We start from the raw sequence: 21,031 nt of genomic DNA on the forward strand, positions 1-21,031 counted from the left end.
TAACTTATACATAGCAGATATGTAGTGTAAATATAGCTACAGAACAAATGTAACATTTGGTTCAGATAGTGATAGCAAGATTATTGACTGGGTGACCTTGGTAAAATGTATTCTTTCAATCTTAAAAGGACTATGTTGGTTGCCAATCTGTTTCTGAGCAGAGTTAAAGACATCACCTTTAAAACCCTGAATGGTCTGCGACTAGGGTGATTAAAACACCATCTTCTTCCCTATCAACCTGCTCTCCTGGTGGGATCAATATCTGAAGCCCTGCTCTGTGTGCCCCCCACTTTCCAAGGTAATGTGAGCAGCAATCAGAGATCAGATCTTTTTTGTAGTGGCATCAGCTGTGAATGTCTTCTCACATGGAGATAAACACCCAAAGGAAGTGTCACAGTGTACAACTATCGCCTAAGCTGAGAGCCCCAGGCTCTCTGTGACAAAATAAAATTAGTAATGATCCAATCTGAATATTATAAATGCCTACTTCAAAGTTATGCAAAAGGTAAAGTGTATTTCTTTATGCTAAAGTGTCTATGTGCAATAAATATAAGTCATATATATGAAAAAGCTGTCCCATCACAACCTATACACATAATCTAATAGTCGTGTGTGTGTTATGTGCCGTCAAGTTGCCTCTGACCTATGGTGATCCTATAAAAGGAGACCTCCAAAATGTCCTATCATTAATAGACTTGCTCAGATCCTGCCAACTGGAGGACGTGGATTCTTTTATTGAGTGAAATCATCTCATTTTGTGTTTTCCTACTGCCTTCTGCTTATAAATACATATAAATCCATACAATATTCTGATGTACAATATATTAATATACAGCATAAATACTGAATGACCACAGGACTGAATGGACACTTTTGTAGTTTATTTTTGTTTCCACAGGTCTAGAGAGAAGGCGTGCTCCCTGGCTCCACTCCTGTGAGTCCTGTGAACCAGGTAAGTCCAAAAGCGCTGTCTAATCAATGTTTAGCTGGTAAACTTCTTCATTTATTATTTCACAGATTTATGGAGACACTGGCCGCCCCGCTCCACTCAGCGAGGTGCTGGCTCATATCCACATTTTGAGACAACTTTTTCAAGAACGTGCCATCTTACTGTGATTCTCCAGAGATGGTTGCATGAAATATGGGTGGCCGTGTGAGATATGGAGTCGTTGCATGAATTGTAACAGCAACTTCACCTCCGGAGAATCGCGGTAAGACAACACATTCTTGAAAAAGAATATTGTATGGATTTATATGGATTTATATGACTATTAGATTATGTGTATAGGTTGTGATGGGACAACTATTTCATATATATGACATTTATTGCACATAGACACTTTAGCATAAAGAAATACACTTTTCCTTTTGCGTAACTTTGAAGTTGGCATTTATAATATTTAGACTGGATATTTACTAATTGTATTACATTTTTGTCACAGAGAGCCTGGGACTCTCAGCTTTGATGAATGTCTTCCCTACTTTGATTCACTTTTACTGTCCAGTGAAGACATTCCTACTTGCCTAGACACTCTGCTAGCTGGTTAGTGTGATTTATGTTCCGTTTAGTTTAATAAATATTTAGATTATCCATTCTGCAATTGTATCATCATCCTTTTAAACCACCAATGGAAGCTGTACTATGCTGTTTTACTGATTTAATGGTTTTACAGGATGCTATTGATTTTAATTGTTGATATTGTATTTACAATCAGGGAACCAGCAAGCCTTGGGGGGGGCAGGATCCCATCCTTTCTTTACCCATTTATAGCACCTCCACCACCCACTGCCCAGCTCACACAGCTGCAGCATTGGGGGGGGGGGAGCTACATCCTCCCCATCCCCCACCATCCAATGTCTGCAGTTGAAACAGTTCCCACACTTACAGGCAACTCCAGGGGATGGAAGCAGGGACTTAGTGGTCTCTCAGCATGCCAGTGCCATTTCTGGCCCTCAGCAGCTAGGATGGACCAACACAAGCATGGGCATTAGGACTGGGGTCCAGTGGCACTTTAGAGATTTTCATGGGCATTGAGGCAGCCCACGGAAGGGCTGCTGATGGAGAGATCCCTCAAAATAGCAAACATTTTCCTCATCATTGTAATGTTTCAATTTTTTAAAAAAACTTGGATTTTTGTTCAAATCTGGGGACTGACCCAAGTTTGAACAAACATTTCCCTGCTCTGTATCTGATCCTAATATGTGGATTTAATGATCTACAGTCCAAGATCCGGAAATATAAATATAAATATAAATATAAATATAAATATAAATATAATTATAAATATAAATATAAATATAAATATAAATATAAATATAAATATAAATATAAATATAAATATAAATATAAATAACAAGCCACTTTGAGAGCATATTTTAGGATATATGAAGCTAAGAAAGAATCTAAATAAATAATTTTAAGCAGTATGAGCAAATCCTAAAAAATAAAAAGTGGCTTATATTACCCTGCCACAGAAACTATCTTTGTTGTCATGACTACCAAATGTAGTTGAGTTTAATGTTAAAATAATGTTAATTTTCATGTAAGAGCATGAGTAATTTCTAATTGCTTTGACAACCTGTTGATGTTGCAGAGTTTGATTGAATGATAAAGAAGAAATGTGCAAAACCCTCCCTATAAATGTATTAAAATTTCACACTTGATATTTTCCACCTTCCGTTTGCATGGTGTAGAAGGACTTCACATAATTCTTTCCCTGGTTGTATAGGTCCAACACTATGTGTGCCACTGCTAAGGAGGATTAGACAGCTAGATGCTTGAGGGAGAGGCATGGGGGCAGTGTTGTGTAGTGGTAAGAGATGAGGATCTAGGTAGAGGAGTATTTTATTTTTATTTATTTATTTATGTCATTTATAGTTCACCTTTCTCACTGAGACTCAAGGTGGATTACACAGTGTAAGATTAGTAAAGTCAATATCAGGAACATTTCCATAAACAATGACATAGGGTAAATAGATAGAAGTTCACAAAGACATAGCATTAGTAAGCCTCCAATACAACATAGTGGTGAGGTCTATGGTTCCTAACTCATCAGTGGATCATCTGAGATCCCCTCCCTACAATACAGCCCTCCTATCTGAGTAAAAAGCCTTTTTGAATAATTCAATTTTTCATCATTTGCAGAAAGCCAGGAGAGTGAGGGCTCTCCTGGCCTCCTTGGGCAGGCCATTTCCCAGGGTAGGGGCCACCTCAGAGAAAGCCTGTGTACAAGCTGCTGTCAATTTTGCCAATGTGCAAGGTGGCACCTGCAGGAGACCCCTGTTTGGAAGAGCAAAGCTGCCACGGAGGAGCATAGGAAGGGAGGCAGTCCCATAAGTATGCTGGACCAAGGCCATGAAGAGCTTTGAACTGAGCACAGTAACTAATGGGTAGCCAGGAGCGACTGCAGGATGGGAGTGATGTTCATGCTCCTGCTTGCTCCATATAACAGTTGAGCCACAGTGTTTTGGACCAATTGGTGTCTCCTATTTAGTTTAGATGGAGGCCTATGTATAGTGCATTACAACTAGGGTTGCCAGGTGCCCGCCAGAGGTGGGCAAACTCCCGAGGATTTGCCCCCTTATCTGCTGATCGCTGAGCAATTGGTGGGAGGGGGCAAATTCCCAGAGCGGGAGGAGGCAAACTCATTTCCCCCCCCCTCACGCTAGCCGCAGGAACATCCCTGCGCTCCGATTTGGCCCCCAAACCAGCCAAATCAGAGCACAGGAGCACTCCTGCAGTTGGTGCAACGACATCACTTACAGAAGTGACGTCGCCACACACTTAGCGTGGTGATGTCACTTCCGGAAGTGACGTCATCATGCCACCGCTGGAGCACGCGTGAGCTGATGCGCATGCACGAAGGTAAGTTCCAGGCCCCTATCCTCCTGCTGAGAGGATAGAGGGACCTGGCAACCCTAATTACAACAGTCAAGTCTTCATGTTACCATATCATGGATCCAGGTGGCCAGGTCGGCCTTGTCGAGGTAAGAAGCCATTTTCCAGGGTAGGGAGAGGTATAGCAATGTGATGTATACAAAGAGGAAGAGAAGAAAATCCTGCAGGGATTTTCCAGGCTAGGAAGAGGTTGTAGAAAGCATTTTTTGCACCTGCCTTAACTTGTTCTTTCTAGTAATAGTGCTGGATCCAGGCTGAAGATAGAAATGCAGAAGGGAGGGAGAACCATGTTTGCTACCATGAGCTCTTGGGGGGAGGGGTGGGATAAAATCATGACAGACTGGTGGGCTTGGGTCCATTGCAACATGCCTAGGATGGCAGGAGATGGTCCTGATCCTATCCTGTGCAGCAAGCCTCTCCATCATTTGTATCTATGGAAAGGGTTTTTTATTATTAATTAGCAGCATGAGTTTACTTAACAAAGGCAGAACAGGCAGTGTCTCTGGCCTTAAGGATTATAACACTTTACTGAATATCAGTTTGTAAACTTAATATGAAGCAATACTTCCCACTCATAGCATTTCTGACTTTTTGTACACTGATATGCTAAGCAAGCCACAATAAATTCCCTCACAGGAGACAGGCCTTCACTTTCCACTAATAAGTACCAACGGCTCAGTTTCAGGAGTTGCTTTTCAACTTCAAATGTCAGGTCTGTTACCCACAGCTCTTCCATATTGCTTGCCTGATGTATTTTTCCAGTACTGTTTATGTTCACAGGAGCAGCCTGGTTCCTGAGACAGTCTTATTTAGGATGGCTCACCACAGAGATCTTGAGACAACTCCTTTCGCTTTCCCACCTTCTGTACTAGTTGGGTAGACACTGAGGGTGGGGGCTGGGTGAAAGGGGTGATATACTGTAGCAAGCACTTAACATGTCATTTTCAACAAGAGATCTATGTACAGCCAGAAGCTTATTTTAGCCTTTGGATTATCTATGGACACTTGTACTTTCTGAATATATATTCTCTCAATAAATAACCTTTGACTCAAGAGACCTTGGATTTCTTGCTGCAAGGGGTGGGAGATGAAATCAGCTTTCCATAGACTGACATCAAACTGACGTTTTAATGGAAATCCCAGATCTTCTTGTACTTCAAATATCTGAACAACTGCTGCTTATTCATATGTGTGTTTGATTTATTAGGTTTGATCTGAATTAATCTAGTTCTGAAGGCTGTCTATGCAACCAGATCATTAGTGGTTAGCAGCATATTCCACCCTCAGAGTCCCCACCCCCATTTACTCTCTCACTCTAAATCTACATTTTCTAGCCCAGCTTTTATGAATACATGGGTTAGTCTGAAATATAGAATGCATAAGACCCGCCAGAGTAGGGTTCTGTCAAAGCTAGTTGTTCAAGGAAAAAAAGAACATTATTTTACATTTTTAAAAAACAATTGTGCAGAAGTTTCCAAATAGGATGGGAATATTATTTTTTTTAATGAAATGAAATCTGCCAGGCTGTGAAACGGGCCATACATCTTGTCCAGGCAAAGACTTCACTGGGATAAGATGCAGGCCCTGATTCTGCAAATTATTTCAGTCCACAGAGTTCAACAAAATACTCATCTCTGCTCTAATATTGGCATGTGATGCCTATTGGAGGGAGGGTGTTCCTTGGCTACAAAAAGATGTTCCTTCTACAAAAAGATGTTCTACAAAAAAGAATGTAGATGTTAAATTTAAGTTTTTTAATTTATTATATTTTTTACCTGCTCTTCCCGCAAGTGGGCTCAGGGCAGGTTACAACACCATACAGTAATACAATAAATTAAAACAAAAATACACAGTGAAAAACACACAACTTCATTGTGCCAATACAAAAATCAAAACCACAATCTAAAATGCAGCATGAGATGGTTCACCATAATACATCCCACACACCAGTATCATGAAGGTAGGACAGGCAGGTCCCCAAAATATAAAACAAGTGGACCAGAAGCTACAGCAGAGACGCCAACCAGGCAGTTCACCCATGCTTCAACCACCACCATAATCCTGGCAGAACATCTCAATCTTACAGGCATGATGGAACTGGTAACAAGTCCCGCAGGGGCCTAGTCTCAATGGAGAGAGAGTTCCACCAGGCTGGAGCCAGCGCCAAAAAGGTCCGGGACCTGGTTGAGGCTAGGCGAACATCCTTGGGGCCAAGGATCACCTGAAGGTGTTTGTCAGCAGAATGAAGTGCCCTCTGGGAAACATATGGCAAGGGGTGGTGCCGCATGTTTGTTGGTCCTAGTGTGTTAAGGGCTTTAAATATCATAGTCAGTACCTTAAGACTTGACCCAGAACTCGACTGGGAGCCAGTGCAGCTGACACAAAACAAGTTGAATACGCATCCTAACTAGAGTCCCAGTAAGGATACATGCTGCTGTATTCTGGACTAGCTGTAACTTCTGGATCAGTCTCAAGGGCAGCCCTGTGTAGAACGAGTTACAGTAATCTAATCTGGAGGTGACCATTGCTTGGATCACTGTAACTAGGTCACCAGTCAAGAGGTAGAGAACAAGCTGCCTGATCTGACAAAGATAGAAGAAAGCAGATCTGGCAACAGCCATGACCTGGGCCTCCATTGAAAGAGAGGCATCCAGGACTATGCCCAGGCTCCTCACTGTCAAGATAGGTGCCAGTGGTGCTCCATCTAGGGCTTGGAGCTGTATTCCCAAACCCTTCAACCCTCAATCCAGATACAGGGCCACCATCTTCATAGGCTTCAACTTCAATCAACTCTGCTTTATCCATCCAGTCCAGCTGCCTATGTCCTGGCCAGGGTATCCAGCACAGCATCTGGCCGACTATCTAACAACAGATATAACTGGTTGTCATCTGCATATTGATGACACCCCAGACCAAAATTCTGAGCCAGCTGGGTGAGGGGGTGCAGTGGGGAACGTATCACCCCCTGAGGGACACCACATACCACATACCGAGCATCATCCTTTGATTCCAATCATAGAGAAAAGAGATCAGCCATTGCAAGGCTGTCCCATGTATCCCCACATCAGCAAGGGAGTAGGTCAACAGCTCGTAGTTGACGTATCAAATGCTGCCGTGAGATCTAACAACACCAGCAGTGCTGACCCGCCTTGATCCAGATGTCTATGAAGATTGTCCGTCAGGGCAACAAGTGCTGTGTTAGTCCCATGGCCAGATTGGAAGCTGGACTGAAATGGATCCAGGATACAGGTGTCCTTCAGGAATACTTGCAGTTGTTCCATCACCACCCGCTCAATCACCTTATCTAGGAACAAGAGGTTCAATATTGTAACTGGATGTAACTGGATTTATTGCCGGGTTCCTGAAGATGGTTTCTTCAGGAGTGGCCTCACCACTACCACCTTCAAGGCTCTAGGAAAAACTCCAGAGCTCAGAGACAAGTTGGCAATGGCCTTCAACAGATCCCGAAGTCTGTCAGCGCTGGCTTTCACCAGCCATGATGGACAAGAATCCAGGAGGCAAGTGGTGGGCCTCACCCCTTGCAGGACCCTGTCAATCTCATCCTGGGTGAATTGGCTGAAGTGATCCAAAAGTAGCCCAGAAGATGGTCAAAGGATCTCCAGTTCTTTCACTGTATCAACTGTGATTGGCAGGTTGCGGCAGAGAGACAAGATCTTACTGGCAAAATAGCTCCCAAAAGCCTCACAGCTAATAGCTGAATTAACATTTTGACGCTCTCCCTGTGAACAGGAGACTACGGACTGAACAGTTCTGAATAATTGTGCTGGGCGTGAGCTCGCAGATGTAATGGAAGGAGCATAGAATTCCTTCTTTGCAGCTTTCACCACCACCTCACAGACTTTCATAAGGGTCCTATAAGATGTTCTTGATTAGAGATGGGTACAAACCGGGAAAATGGCAGTTCGTGGCAGTTTGTGGTTTGTGAAAAGCGACGAACCACAAACCACAAACCACAAACGAACCACAAACCACAAACCAACATGAATGTGCCCAGTTCACGAACCGGTTTGTTCGGCTTGTGGTTTGTCACTTCCGGGCACCGGCAAAGTGGCAGCAGTGGCAGCATTTTTCTAGCTGTTTGCATTTGCAAAGAGCAAGAAAATTTCAAACTTCCCGCCCCATTGCTTTTTTCACCTGATGAGAGGGGGAGGAAGGAACCCCCCCCACACACACACACTCCCATCAAATGAAAAAAGCAGGGTGGGAAATTTGAAAGCAACACTCTTCTTGACGCTTGCAAACAGCAAGAAAAGGGTTGCTTTCAAGCACCAGAAACTTTTCAGCTGAGGGAAGGGAGAAGAAGGGGGTCCCTCCTCCCCCTCCCCTCAGTTGAAAAAAGCAGGAGGGTGTTTGAAAGCAGCAACACTTTTTTTGCTGGGCAAGAAAAGTGTTGCTTTCAAATGCTGGCAGCTTTTTTTAGCTAACAGGTGGGGGATTCCCCTCCCATCAGCTGAAAAAAGCTGCTTTCAAACACCCACATTTTTTTCAGCTGAGGGAAGGGGGAGGAAGGACCCCCCCTTCCTCTCAGCTGAAAAAAGTGGTGGCCAGCGTTTGAAAACAGCAACATTTTTCTTTCAGCTGATGGGGGATCCCCCTCTCATCAGCTGAAAAGCAACAGACATTTGAAAGCAACACTTTTCTTGCCATCCACAGACAGCAAGAAAATTGCTGCTTTGAGCTTCAGTGAACCTAAAGTGGGAAACACAAGCGGGTGCACACCTCTAATGACATACCAAAAAATGAACCAAACAAATCAGCCTAAAATTCGTCACGGTTCATCAGAAATAGGCTCTGATGAACCACCGGTTTGCGAACTATGAACCGGCTTGGTTTTTGACAAACTTTGGTTCATATTTCAGTTGGTGCCCATCTCTATTCTTCATTCCGAACCTGCCATCACTTAAGAGCATAGAGGACCAGATGGAAACTTGAGAAACCCCACAGGCTAGAATTGCTAGCATCCAGATGGATCTGGAGATCTCCTGGAATTACAACTGATCTTCAGATTACAGAGGTCAGTTACTCTGGAGAAAATAGCTGCTTTAAGGGTGAACTCTATGGCATTATATCCTGCTGAGCTTCCTCTCCTTGACAAAGTCCACCCTCCCTAGGTTCTCCTCTGATTCTCCAGGAATTTCCCAAACTGAGGATGGCAACCCTACCCCAGGCCAAAGGCTGAATAGCTGAGCAGCAATCCCCAGCAGCACCTTCAGAAACCTTACCTCCAGGTAAAAACACGAGAAAATGGTGCCTCCCAATCCTGTCCCAGGAAGACAGCCTGGAAGGATATTGTGACGGAATCGACATTAAAATGTCAAGATTGCCAAATGCTATATCCAGCAAGAGACAGATAAAGGTGTGAACAGCAGCAGGAAGGTAGGATGATTGACTTGTCCCTTACCCCTTCTGTGGCTAGCCAGAGAGAGAATGGCAGTTGGAGTCAGAATGATGAGCTGATAGTTGGTGCTAAGTTAACAGAAGGAGCGGTTGGTACAGTTGGAGCAAACTGAAGAGTTAGAGGGTTGGAGCCTGGCATCTGATCAGTGAGGGTCAGCCAGAGAGTCCTCTGTATGAGGAAGAAAGGGAAAAGTGTACCCTCACAGTAAAAACATTAAGTTTATGAAGAACTTTTAGTCCTTATATTTAAGTGGGACAGGCAGCATGAAAAATTTTTGAGACACAAGAAATCTGGGAACTTGTAGTGGGCCAAGGAAGTGCCTAGAAAGTAGGCTGCCCTTTGGTCATAGGAAAAGGGATATAGATTTGGTATAACTTCTGCCCAGTATCTTGAGAGGGTTTTAACTCAATGGAGTACCCTGAGGTCTGTAGTAAAAGGGAAGGTGTGCTGTGGGTGCATAAATTGGAGCACCTAACCTGTGAAGGGGTGTCCAACAAAGAAAGATCTTTACTCCAAAGAGTTCAAGTCTGATAACATCAGCCTCTCTCATATAAGTCAGCAACCTAAGAAACTAAACCATACCAAGTGTTTTGTGCCTCACGCCAGTGAAGTAATCTGTGCAAAAATCTCCTATTACTTAAGCTTTTATGTACCTGCCTACATTCCTACCTATCTAACCTACCTGTAAATAAGCCTTCTGTTTCCTTTTAAAACTCCATAAGCCTTGTGTGCCAGTTTCATTTCTCAGGGAGATGCAAACCCCTGATCTTCCCTCTACATAAACTTGTTTGGATAACTGCATAATCTATATGTTCCTTAAGGGAATATATAATAAAGACAAAAAGAAAGTTGAAGCTATAAATATAACCATGCTACTAAAGGCTTCCCAGCCCAGTAAACAGTTTCATACGCTTTGGGAGGAAAATTTTACCTCAGAGTAGGGGAAGGTCAGCCCAAGCTTGAGTGAACCAAGAGTCTGCAACACATAACATGATCAAAAGTTGCTGAGGGGCACAGGGGAATCAACAAAGTCACACTCTTTCCCTCTCCCTGGGCAGGTCAGCCACCAGAACAACCACAGCTGTTTCAGTCCCATAACCAGGCCTAAAACCTGATTGGAGAGATTTTAAACAATTTAATTTACTTCCTCTGGGAAAGCCTGAAGTTGTCCAGCCACCACCCATTCAATAACCTTTCTCAAGAATGGAACATTTGAGACAAGTCAATAGTTACTGAGATCTCCTGGGACCAGGACAGTCTTCTTTAGAAGTGAATGCACCACAGTCTTTCAAGGCTGGGCCCCCTCTATCAACAAGCCATTAACTGTGGTTGTTGTGGGTTTTCCGGGCTGTATTGCCGTGGTCTTGGCATTGTAGTTCCTGACGTTTCGCCAGCAGCTGTGGCTGGCATCTTCAGAGGTGTAGCACCAAAAGACAGAGATCTCTCAGTGTCATTAACTGCTTCTCATTCAGTCAGCTCCCTCTAGCAGATTATGTAGTCGGGAGAGGCAAGGGTCATACAAGCAGGCAGTAGCCATCAAAACCCCAAGGATCTTGTCCAAATACTAGATAAGCAGCTGCCTTTCATAGTGCATACACATGAGAAGGCACAATATGGATGACAGAAAATATTGCTATCCATGTCAAATGTGAATGTGCAACCTAAAACACACTCAGCATGTTTGATTTTGTCCACAACTCTGAATCATCAGATTGTGGCCTTAAACCCATTCTATCTTCAAGGACCATACATACCTTCTTGATCCTAAAATATCATGATCATGCCTGATGTATGCTGCAATCCTGAAGTTCTCCAGGAATTATAACCAGTCTCCAGATTACCCAGATTGGTTCCCCCCTAGAGGAAATAACAGCTTGGGAGGATGAACCCTATGGCATTAAATCCCCATGGAGCTCCCTCTCCCCCCCCCCCCCCCAGATTCTGCTTTTCCCAGGCACTGCCTCCAAATCTCCAAGAATTTCACGAGCTGGAGCTGGAAACCCTGTTAGGATTGCACCAGTATTGCAGTCAAATCCAGCATGCTGTGGTAGTGCGGCAGGGTGAATTGCTGTTACTCCATCAGGAAAAGCTAGCAACACCAGGTAACAACTGTAGTATCATACAAAACAATAATCTGGACTATTGGATCTGACCAAGTGATGAGTTGGAGGAGGAATTCAGCATCTAGATAATGGTTTAAGTCTCTTACATTGCCCCTCTCTCTTCCTATGACTAGCAGAAGAGAGATAAATTATAGAAGGGTTCAAATATACACACACATTCTTAATTCCCTTGGTTTATACAGCTTTCAGAATGCTATTCCTTTGAAAGGTGAAGAAAATAGCGAAATAAATGGAACACATAAACATTGTTTTCAATGGCATGATTTATTAAAGGGGCTTTTAGTAGTGGTTTTCAATCAATCGCACAAACACAGTCTTTTACCCAGTCATTAGAAGCCAGTATTAAGAATAGCATTACTTTTGTCTATTCTCTGCTATGATACATAAACTTTTAAGAAGACACTGCATATTTAATAATTCTGGGTTTTAAAAAGACACCATTTACATTACAAGTATAAATTATTAAAAAGTAGTCAACTTTGAAAATAAATGGAAGGATTTTGTTTTGCAAATTGATATGCAAGTAGAGATTTTAATCTTTTGTAATAGTGCAAGACTCTGAGAATGATTATAATGCTAAATACAAACAGTGCAAAGATCAGGCTGCAAATCAGTTTTCACATGACATCAAGGCTGTATCCACATGGCCAGATTCTTTGTGTTGCTTTTAGTCATCAGCAATGGAATGTCCACACAGTTAGTTGTGCAGTGAATTCCTGCCTTGGGTGAGGAAAGTTGACATGGTATAGCCCAGTCTCATCAGATCTCAGAAGCTACATGGGGTCGGTACTTGGAATGGGGACCACCAAGGAAGACTGTGCAGAAGAAGACAATGGCAAACCACCTCTGCTTCTCACTTGCCTTGAAAACCCTTTACCAGGATCGCCATAAGTCAATTGCAACTTGACAACACATACATATGTAACAGAGTTTGGAAACACTGAGGAGAGTATAAGTGCTCAGAGCCAGACAGGGCTGTCCATGGCTTTTAGAACTGCCTAATAACTGAAACATCAGAAGGTAGAGTTACTCAGGTTATATCTGCATTCTCAGCAGGTTGAATCTTGATGATCCAGTCCACTCATGGAAGTGCTTTCTGCCAGAGAAAGGAGCCCTTTCCAAAGCAGCAAACCATTAAGAGAAAGCTTAACAGCAAACCATTAAGAGAAAGCTTCTTGAGCAGCAGGAATGAGGGGTGCCACCATTCACAGAATGGATCTGCAGGATCCAAAGTTTCTTTAGAGCCCAGAGAAAGGTTCCTTGTATTGGGGAAGGGAAGCACAGGCCTTAGCAGGCTCAAAGCAGATCTATAGGATCCAATCCCCCTTTCTGCTAGCTGCTACTCAAAGGGTTTCATACTCTCTCAGGTTCAAAAATCCAAAAAAATTTGGAGCTTATTTATTTTTAGATTCTCTTCAGAGACAAAATACAGCAGGATAATTTGCCTGAAAATACATACTCTAAAGACTCTCCTTACAGATATTTTTTTTGTCTTACTCCACAAATGTTAACATGCAACAAGGAACAAATGTCATGGGTGTTGTTATTTTGCCACATTGTCACAAAGTATGGCTGCAAAATTTAGCAGCCATATTCTTGCTGAAAAGAAAGAAAAAAATATCTCACACTGCACAGGAATCTTTCCTACTTACTTAGACAGCTATTACATTTCCTCTCATTGCTTCTTGGCAATCTTGTGCTCCCCCATACACATTTTCATTTGAACCTGCTTGATTTGCTCTGTGCTACCACTACTCATTGAAAATGAGTTCTGCAACCTTAACTGTAGAACATTTCTTTCTCTCTGATTAAAGTCTTGATGTGTATCTGCATCACTTTACAACAATGTCATTATATTTATGAAGAGGTAAACACTCTAAAATGTTTATTTTATAGATATATATTGATTTTCAGACATATCCTGCCCACTCAGCTATAGAGCCCCATCATCATTATAAAAAAATGTGTGAGGAGAGCAATCGTTTCCTAAGCTTACGCTGACTGAGTGGGGGTAGAATCTCTCCTGAACCACAGTGTATGGGACAAACCTGAAGTTATGTCGACAATATGCTGTGACTGTGTCAGCTGTGTCTCTGTTATTGAGAGGGTCAGCAGCTAAGGAACACTGCTGTCAGGCTCCGATGACAGGGACGTGAGAGCCTAGTGGGGCTTGCCCTCCAGGATGACCTTCTCGTGCAGGCTGGCTGCCAGAAATGAGGAGGGGGGGTTTATAACACCCTCGTGCCTTCTCTCCCCTCCAAGTAGCCTGCCACCCTTGTGTTTCTAAGGTGGCTGCCAGCTCTTCCTCCCTAGCAACCCTGGATTGCCCGCCTTTTATGAGGCCATCCTGGTAAGATTCCTGTCCTTCCCCCAGGCTCTGTCCTACCCAGGGCTTGGCCCCTCCTCCCTGGGGCTGACAGGGCCAAAGGCCCATCCAGGGGCTTCCAGGGACCCTTCCCACCCCAACTTTCTTCCTGGCCCTTTAGGGCTTCCCCAAAGTGTGAGACTGGCTAGCACACTCCATGTCGTGCAGCTGAGTCACTGTGCCTGCACATTGTTGGGGGTTGGGCCAGGCACCAGCCCAAGTAGCGTGGTCAAGATTTGTTCCAAGGTCAGGGCACAGAATCAAGAGCCATTGGTAGTTTGATCTGAGGGTCAGTTTATATAGAAAGGTCTGGAGGTTCAAAAGGCAAACGCCACCGGGTCTGAAGGTATGTGGTGGGCAGAGTCAAGGAATGGTCCAGGGAGTCACAGGGTCCAATGCAGTGTCGGAGGGATTCTAACTTGCTGCTTCCATGCCCAGCAGTTCCCTTTGGCTGGTTTTTGTAGACATGTGCTGAAGGGCCATGTTTGCAGCCAGCTGGTTGGGAGTTATCCTGCAGCTACTCATCATTGCTATCAGCAAGCAGCTTACGTCGGACCAGGAGGCGTGCACTATTCTGTTGCTCCATTCTTTGCCTCCATCTATGGTGCTCTAAGAATATGGGCGATCCTGGAGGGCTGGGAATGACTGATTGAGCTTTACCTGTTGCATTGGGGCCGGAAGGTGTCAGTGGATGTGCCCCAGCTGTTGGCTGTGAACTCTGATCAGCCTGCAGTTTCTCTTCCAACTCACCATCTTTTGCTGCTTCAGAACTGGCCGCACATGGCTCCTCTTCTCCTGAGGAGTCCCCTTCTCCTGAGAACTCCTCGCTGTCATTGAGCCCTGGCTGGCCCATGACACACACTCCCTGGTGGCCCCACCTTGGCCAACCGCAGTGGTGCTGCTCCCGGAGGTGTCCTGCCAGCCTAGCTGCATTCACTGCTGTTGGGAAGGGTGCCTGCAGGCCCTGCCTGCAGCAATGAGGCATTCTGGGTGGCTGCAGCAGGGCCACAGCATTCGAGACCTCATCCATCAGCCAGCTCTAGCTGCAGCCCTGGCACAGCAGCGCCCGCTCCCAGCATCGATGCCACAGCTGATGCTTGCTCCCCTATGACTGGAGAAGGTATGTCGGGGGGAGGGGGCTCTGAGGTTAACCTAGAATATAAGTATACAGAAACTAATAGATATTGCAGCTCTTTATAAATTATATAAAGCAGAGGTGTCAAACATATTAGCAAAGAAGTTACCTTATTCATGCTGACAGAGACTGTGAAGCAGAAATGAAAACCTGAATTGGCAAAAAGGCAGTTTGGACAATCTTTTCTCATTCAAGAAACACTTAGGCAGTGAAGCAAAATAGGTTTTTTTAAAACTTGGAATTTTTATGTACTGCAGCTATATATTTAAAATCTCTATCACACTATTTTCCATGGCTATCCCTCTGCATTGTCTAATGTTGCAAACAGAATATAACTTGGAATTATGTCCCACAGATTTCAAGGGAACATTCATGGAATTCCTTCCAAGAACTGTTTCAGTTTCTTCTAACCTGCTCTCTTCATTCTTGTGGTCCTGCTGTTGGTAGATCCTTTCTTGCATCTTTTTAGTAGTTTAGCCGCTGGAACAACTGATTCTATTCATGTTTTCACAATGGAGAAGTTGACATAATATTTAGACCAACACAGAATCTTCATAGAAGCCAAAAGGGCAGCATGAGAGAGAGATAGAGAGAACATGCACTAATAGGTGCACAAAAATGCATGTAAATCATATACTATTATAACACCAAAATCCAGTTTACTATCTAGTTCATTAGCAAACTGAGAAAGGCAAGATCCCCGACTAGATAGATAGGTCTACATGGACAGCATTGCTATGGATATAGATCTATTCATAGAGTTGACTGGGTATGAATGTGGGGACATTTCCCCTTCTCCCATTCAGACTGAGCATATGCAAGGGCTAATTTCAGCTTCCTTCTATAACACTGTACTGTTCCTTTCCTAGGAATATATAACTGGGCTAGCAAATAATGTGACTTTTGACATTCTTAAACCTCTATAAAGACTTTATTGATCATGAAAGGGTCCTTTATTCTGGATAAATCCCATTGTCGGTCTTCCAAAGAATGATGAAGCCTGCCTTATCCCAGAGTTCTTTTGACGGGAACTGACACTCTATTGCCTGCTTTAACTACTCCTATAATTTTGCTGTTGCTGTCTTTATTCTTCATTTTTCTCTAATCTGAGGATCACTATCGCCAGTATATAAATATGATTTATATAGCCACGAGAGCTAGTTTGGTGTAGTGGTTAAAAGCGTGGGACTCTAATCTGGAGAGCCGGGTTTGATTCCCCACTCCTCTGCTTGAAGCCAGCTGGGTGACCTTGGATCAGTCACAGCTTCTAGGAGCTCTTTCAGCTCCACCCACCTCACAGGATGTTTGTTGTGGGCAGGGCCAGATCTTGGGTTCCCGGTGCCCGGGACAACCCAATTCCAGCCGCCCTCACACACACAGCACGCACGCACTCCCAGCGCTGTGTGATGACATCACTTTGTGATGTCATCATGCAGGGCGGCGTCCCGCCATCTGAGCAGTGGCAGCGCCAGCAGCTGAGAGGCTGCCCGCACCACTGTCCTATCCCGCTGAGGGGGAGGCCGGATTGCTGCGTGCTCCCTGTCCTGCGGGGCAGGCAAATGGCGTGGGTGGCCTCCCAGCCCTCTGTGCCACTCGCTTGCCCAGCAGGACAGGGAGCGCGTGGCAAGGTGTCCAGCCCTCAGCCAGGTAGGTGAATGGCATGGAGAGCTGGGAGCCTGCCCACATCATTCGCCTGCCCCGCAGGACAGGGAGCGTGCGGCAAGCTGGCCGTCCCCTCAGCGGGACAGATGAGTGGTGCAGGCGGCCTCCCAGCTCTCCATGCCATTCACCTGCCCGGCTGAGGGGGCAGCCAGCTTGCCGCATGCTCTCTGTCCTGCTGGGCAGGTGAATGGCGCGGGTGACCGCTCAGCTGCCCTCGCTGCCGCCGGCGCGCTCCTGGTGGCTGGCAGCTGCACCTGGCGCCCCCTCTTCGGTGGTGCCAGGGGCAGACTACCCCCCTGCCCCCACTCGATCCGGCCCTGGTTGTGGGGATAATAACAACATACTTTATAAACCACTCTGGGTGGGTGTTAAGTCATCCTGAAGGGCGGTATATAAATTTAATGTTGTTGTTGTTGTTATCTGTTTCATTTGATTGTTTTATTGCATTTTATGCAGTAGCTGGAAGCTTCTAGAATCAACTGTGAGGGGGAAGGCACACCCTGCATTTCCTTGGAGGAGTCAAGATTCTGCTGGTGAGCCTAGATTTATGTTCTGAATTACAATTCAGAAAATACAAAAAATTCAAAATTTGAAAGCAAAGGTAATTCAAAAATGGATTCAAAACAATATCAAACATTTCGGGTAATGGGAGTTTATATGCATGAATGTATCTGGGTACCTGAGATTATAACCTACAGAAACACCAGAATTTTTGTGACATGCTGTTTGTTAATGTTTTTTTTCAAAATTATGTTTATAATGAACATATTTGTCAACATACTGTTTTTCATATTTTAAAATGGTTTTTGTTGTTTTAAATGGGATTTTGTGGTCATTGGCTATGGTGTAGCATTTCTGTGTCTCTAGTCTCACAAGATAACCACATGTCACAAAACGGGCAACATGTCACCTAGCAACAGAAAACTGCAGGAAAGAAAAGTTCCAGACTGGGGCAGAAAGAAACAGCAAGTGGGACATCAGGGAGGAGGCACTGATGCATAAATGAACAAGCCCACCCCATGATCAGGGTCGATGGAAAGAACATTGTGGTGAGTGGAATAAAGTATTTTTAATAAGCAGAGGAAGTTAGGAACCTCTGACCGGCTGAGCAAGAGCTGTGGTTGAGCGTTCCACTTTCTCCAGATACTGTTTTAAGCATTGAGCTTGCAAAGGTGTGAGACTTATGACAAAAGCCCAAGAACTCTTGGTCTGTTGCTCTGCGATACACTGGCAGAACATCTATCAGCTCTGGATGGCCCAATAATCCATTATCTGCTTCAAAAGATTTCCCTCTTGCACATTCATCTGGGACTCTGGCTTTTGGCAGGATGTGTGCTTCTGGTTGTCACGATGAAGGCAAGCAGAGAGGTGGAAGCTGCTGGTATATGAGCAGATTCTGCTTGCACGTTCTGGATTCTGCTTGCAGGCCTTGTATTGTTCTGGAGGTTCCAGAGTTAGGGTTAGGGCTATAATATGAATAGGAGCTTGGGAGCTATTACTGTGCAGTAGAGTCTAGGGAGGCATTGAGAGAATTAGTAGTGTTGAGTATTCTGGAAAAAATATAATTCTGGGAATTTACCCTGTGCCCTAAATACTGCATTACTGATGTAGTATGTTTATTTTGACATATTTAGTAATCAAAATTTAAAAATACCCTATGTTAATTTTACATCCCAATAGCAACAAATACTCGAACTAAAAGATTTGATGAGGTAAAAGAAAACCAAATCAACAGCCCAATCCTGATGGACACTGTGGCAGAGGTGCCCAGTCAACCACATAAAAGCAGCACTGCAGGTCTGTTCCCTGCGGACATGACAGAAGGCCTAGCAGGTACACCAGAGTCCATAGCGATCTTGGCAACACCCACCAATGAGAAAACAGCACTTGATGAAACTCAATCATCACATGCCAATCTTGTTACCCAAATAGAAGGTCTCCTAATTGGTTGGGGGAATTAGCATTAAGGAGACAAGTGAGAGGGGGGTAACTGGGATTCTCCACCCATGTTTACGGGGATTATTCTGTTAGAGAACTCTCAAATAAGTCAGGCAGATATTTGACCAGAAAGGGTTTTTTTAAAAAATTAAAAGAGGAAACAAAAAGGCATACAGAACATACAGAAAACCACACACAGCACACATACAAGGCTAACTGAGAAAATCAGGGAGGAAAGGATGAAAAAGTAGTTTAGGGAGGGTGATAATTACCAGTCTTGAAGATAGAGATTCATGGAGGCAGCAGCAAAACAACCAGCATTTCATGAGGAGAAAAGAAGCTGAAACGGATTTGGAGGTGCATGGACAGATCCAGAACTCACACACACACAGCACATGGCTGGGGAGCAAGTTATAGGGTGAAGTGCTCCCTAGGAAGTTGTTCCAGAGGTGGACAAAAGTTGGGAGAGGTTTGATAAGTTTATCTATGGTGGGCTTCTAAGTGTACAAAGTAAGTACCAGATGGGAAAAGCTCCCAGGTTTGGGGTGCTTAATCAAGGTAAGTAATTGAGGGGAAGCAACAAAATAAGTCCAGTGTTCCTCTTGAGAGACCTCATTGTTCTGGGTTAAGCATCTTTCTGGGGAATGGAGGGGTGTAAGACAATCAGTCGCTCTGACTGAAGTGTGGTAGTTTTCCAGGCTCCCGCCAGTTGGCATCTGCTCTGGACCAGGGAGTGCCTTGGACTTATGATATATGAGGAAGGATTGTATGATATTCCATTCATAAACTGCCCTCTTAGTGTGAGGAGGGGGGGTCTGACTGCTAACAATTTGGTCACTCCCCCTTGATGCCACTCCTCCCCCCCACCTGAGTGCCAGTGGACAGGAAGGAGAGACCCAGCAACAGCACAACCCCAACAGAGGCACATTCATGAGTGTCCCTCCAAGGCCATAGGGGAAGGGCACTTGTACAGTAGACAAGATGCCCAACCATCCCGCAACAAGAGCCTGACTGGCAGGAAATACAGGCTGCACACAGCCATTCCCGCTTGAAGCCACACACATCCTTCCCCGATAAAGAAAAACAAAAAAGGCCAGGCTCAAACCCACAGCCCTTAAGAGTAAACAAGTTAAAACTAGATCCTGACAAGACAGAGGTAATGCTGATGGGGAAGGTGGAGGTCTCAAAGGACACAGAGCTTCCCACTTTCAATGAGGTACAGTCAATGCTTCCTGACTCAATTCATGGTCATACTGGATCCAACATTACTGACAAAGAATCAAATTAACACAGCTGCAAAAAAAAAAAGCTTTCTGTCAATTTAGTTTAGCCAGGAAGATGGCCACCTACCTTGACTTAACCAATCTAGTCACTTAGATCCATTCTATGGTAACACTGACCAGGGCCGGATCTACGGTTGCCGGCGCCCAGGGCAACTGAAGTCCAGCCACTCGCGCACATGCACAGTGCATGCACGCTCCTGGCACTGCGTGATGTCACTCTGTGACGTCATCACGCAGGTGCGTGCTGCCCTGTGGCAAGCTGGCTGTCCCGGTGGTGTGCAGTGGAGCTGGCAGCGGCAGCACGAGTGGCTGGGAGGCCGCCCATACCATTCGCCTGCCCCGCAGGACAAGGGGCGGGTGGCTTGCCATGCACCCCTTGTCCTGCGGGGCAGGTGAATGGTGCGGACGGCCTCCCAGCCACCCGCGCTGCCTTTTGCCTGCCCCACAGGACAAGGGCTGCGTGGCAAGCCGGCCGCCCCTTGTCCTGCGGGGCAGGTGAATAGCGCAGGCGGCCTCCCAGCCACCCGCACTGCTGCTGCCAGCTCCACAGGACAGGGGGCGCATGGCAAGCACACCCCATCTTGCCACCTGCGCACTCCTGGGGTGGCAGCTGCGCCTGGCGCCCCCTCTTTGGCGGCGCCAAGGGCAGACTACCCCCCTGTTGATCCGGCCCTGACACTGACTAGACCACTATAATGCACTCTACGGCGGTCTCTCCTAGAAGTCAACCTGGAGATTTCAGTTGATGCAGAGTGCTGCAGCTCAGTTATTATCAGGAGCTAGGCAGAGCATGTATATGACTTGCACTGTGCAGTCACTCCATTGTCTGCTCATCAGTTACTGGGTTCAGTTCAGATATTGGCTATCACATACAAAGCCTGTCATGACCTCATATCTGCAGGACTGCTTCTCCTTCTATGCTCCACCATGACAACTTCACTCATCTGATCAGGGCCCTCCATAGGTGTCACCCTGAAAATGGGCAACTTCATCAACTGTTCCTACAGAATGGGTTGCCTGATGAGATCAGGAAGGCTCCAACTCTCCTGGGATTCTGCAAACTATGCAATAATCCAAAACTGGATTATTGTTGGGGGCATTTTTACAAAGGTAATATAATGGAATGGTTCAAGAAGATGCTTTAAGGAAAGGGACTGTGGACTATACTACTGTGTATAGTAAGTATCTGTTGCTGTATGTATTATCCT

This window comes from Eublepharis macularius, chromosome 8, assembly GCF_028583425.1.
Source record: "Eublepharis macularius isolate TG4126 chromosome 8, MPM_Emac_v1.0, whole genome shotgun sequence".
NCBI classification, from domain to species: Eukaryota; Metazoa; Chordata; class Lepidosauria; order Squamata; family Eublepharidae; genus Eublepharis; species Eublepharis macularius.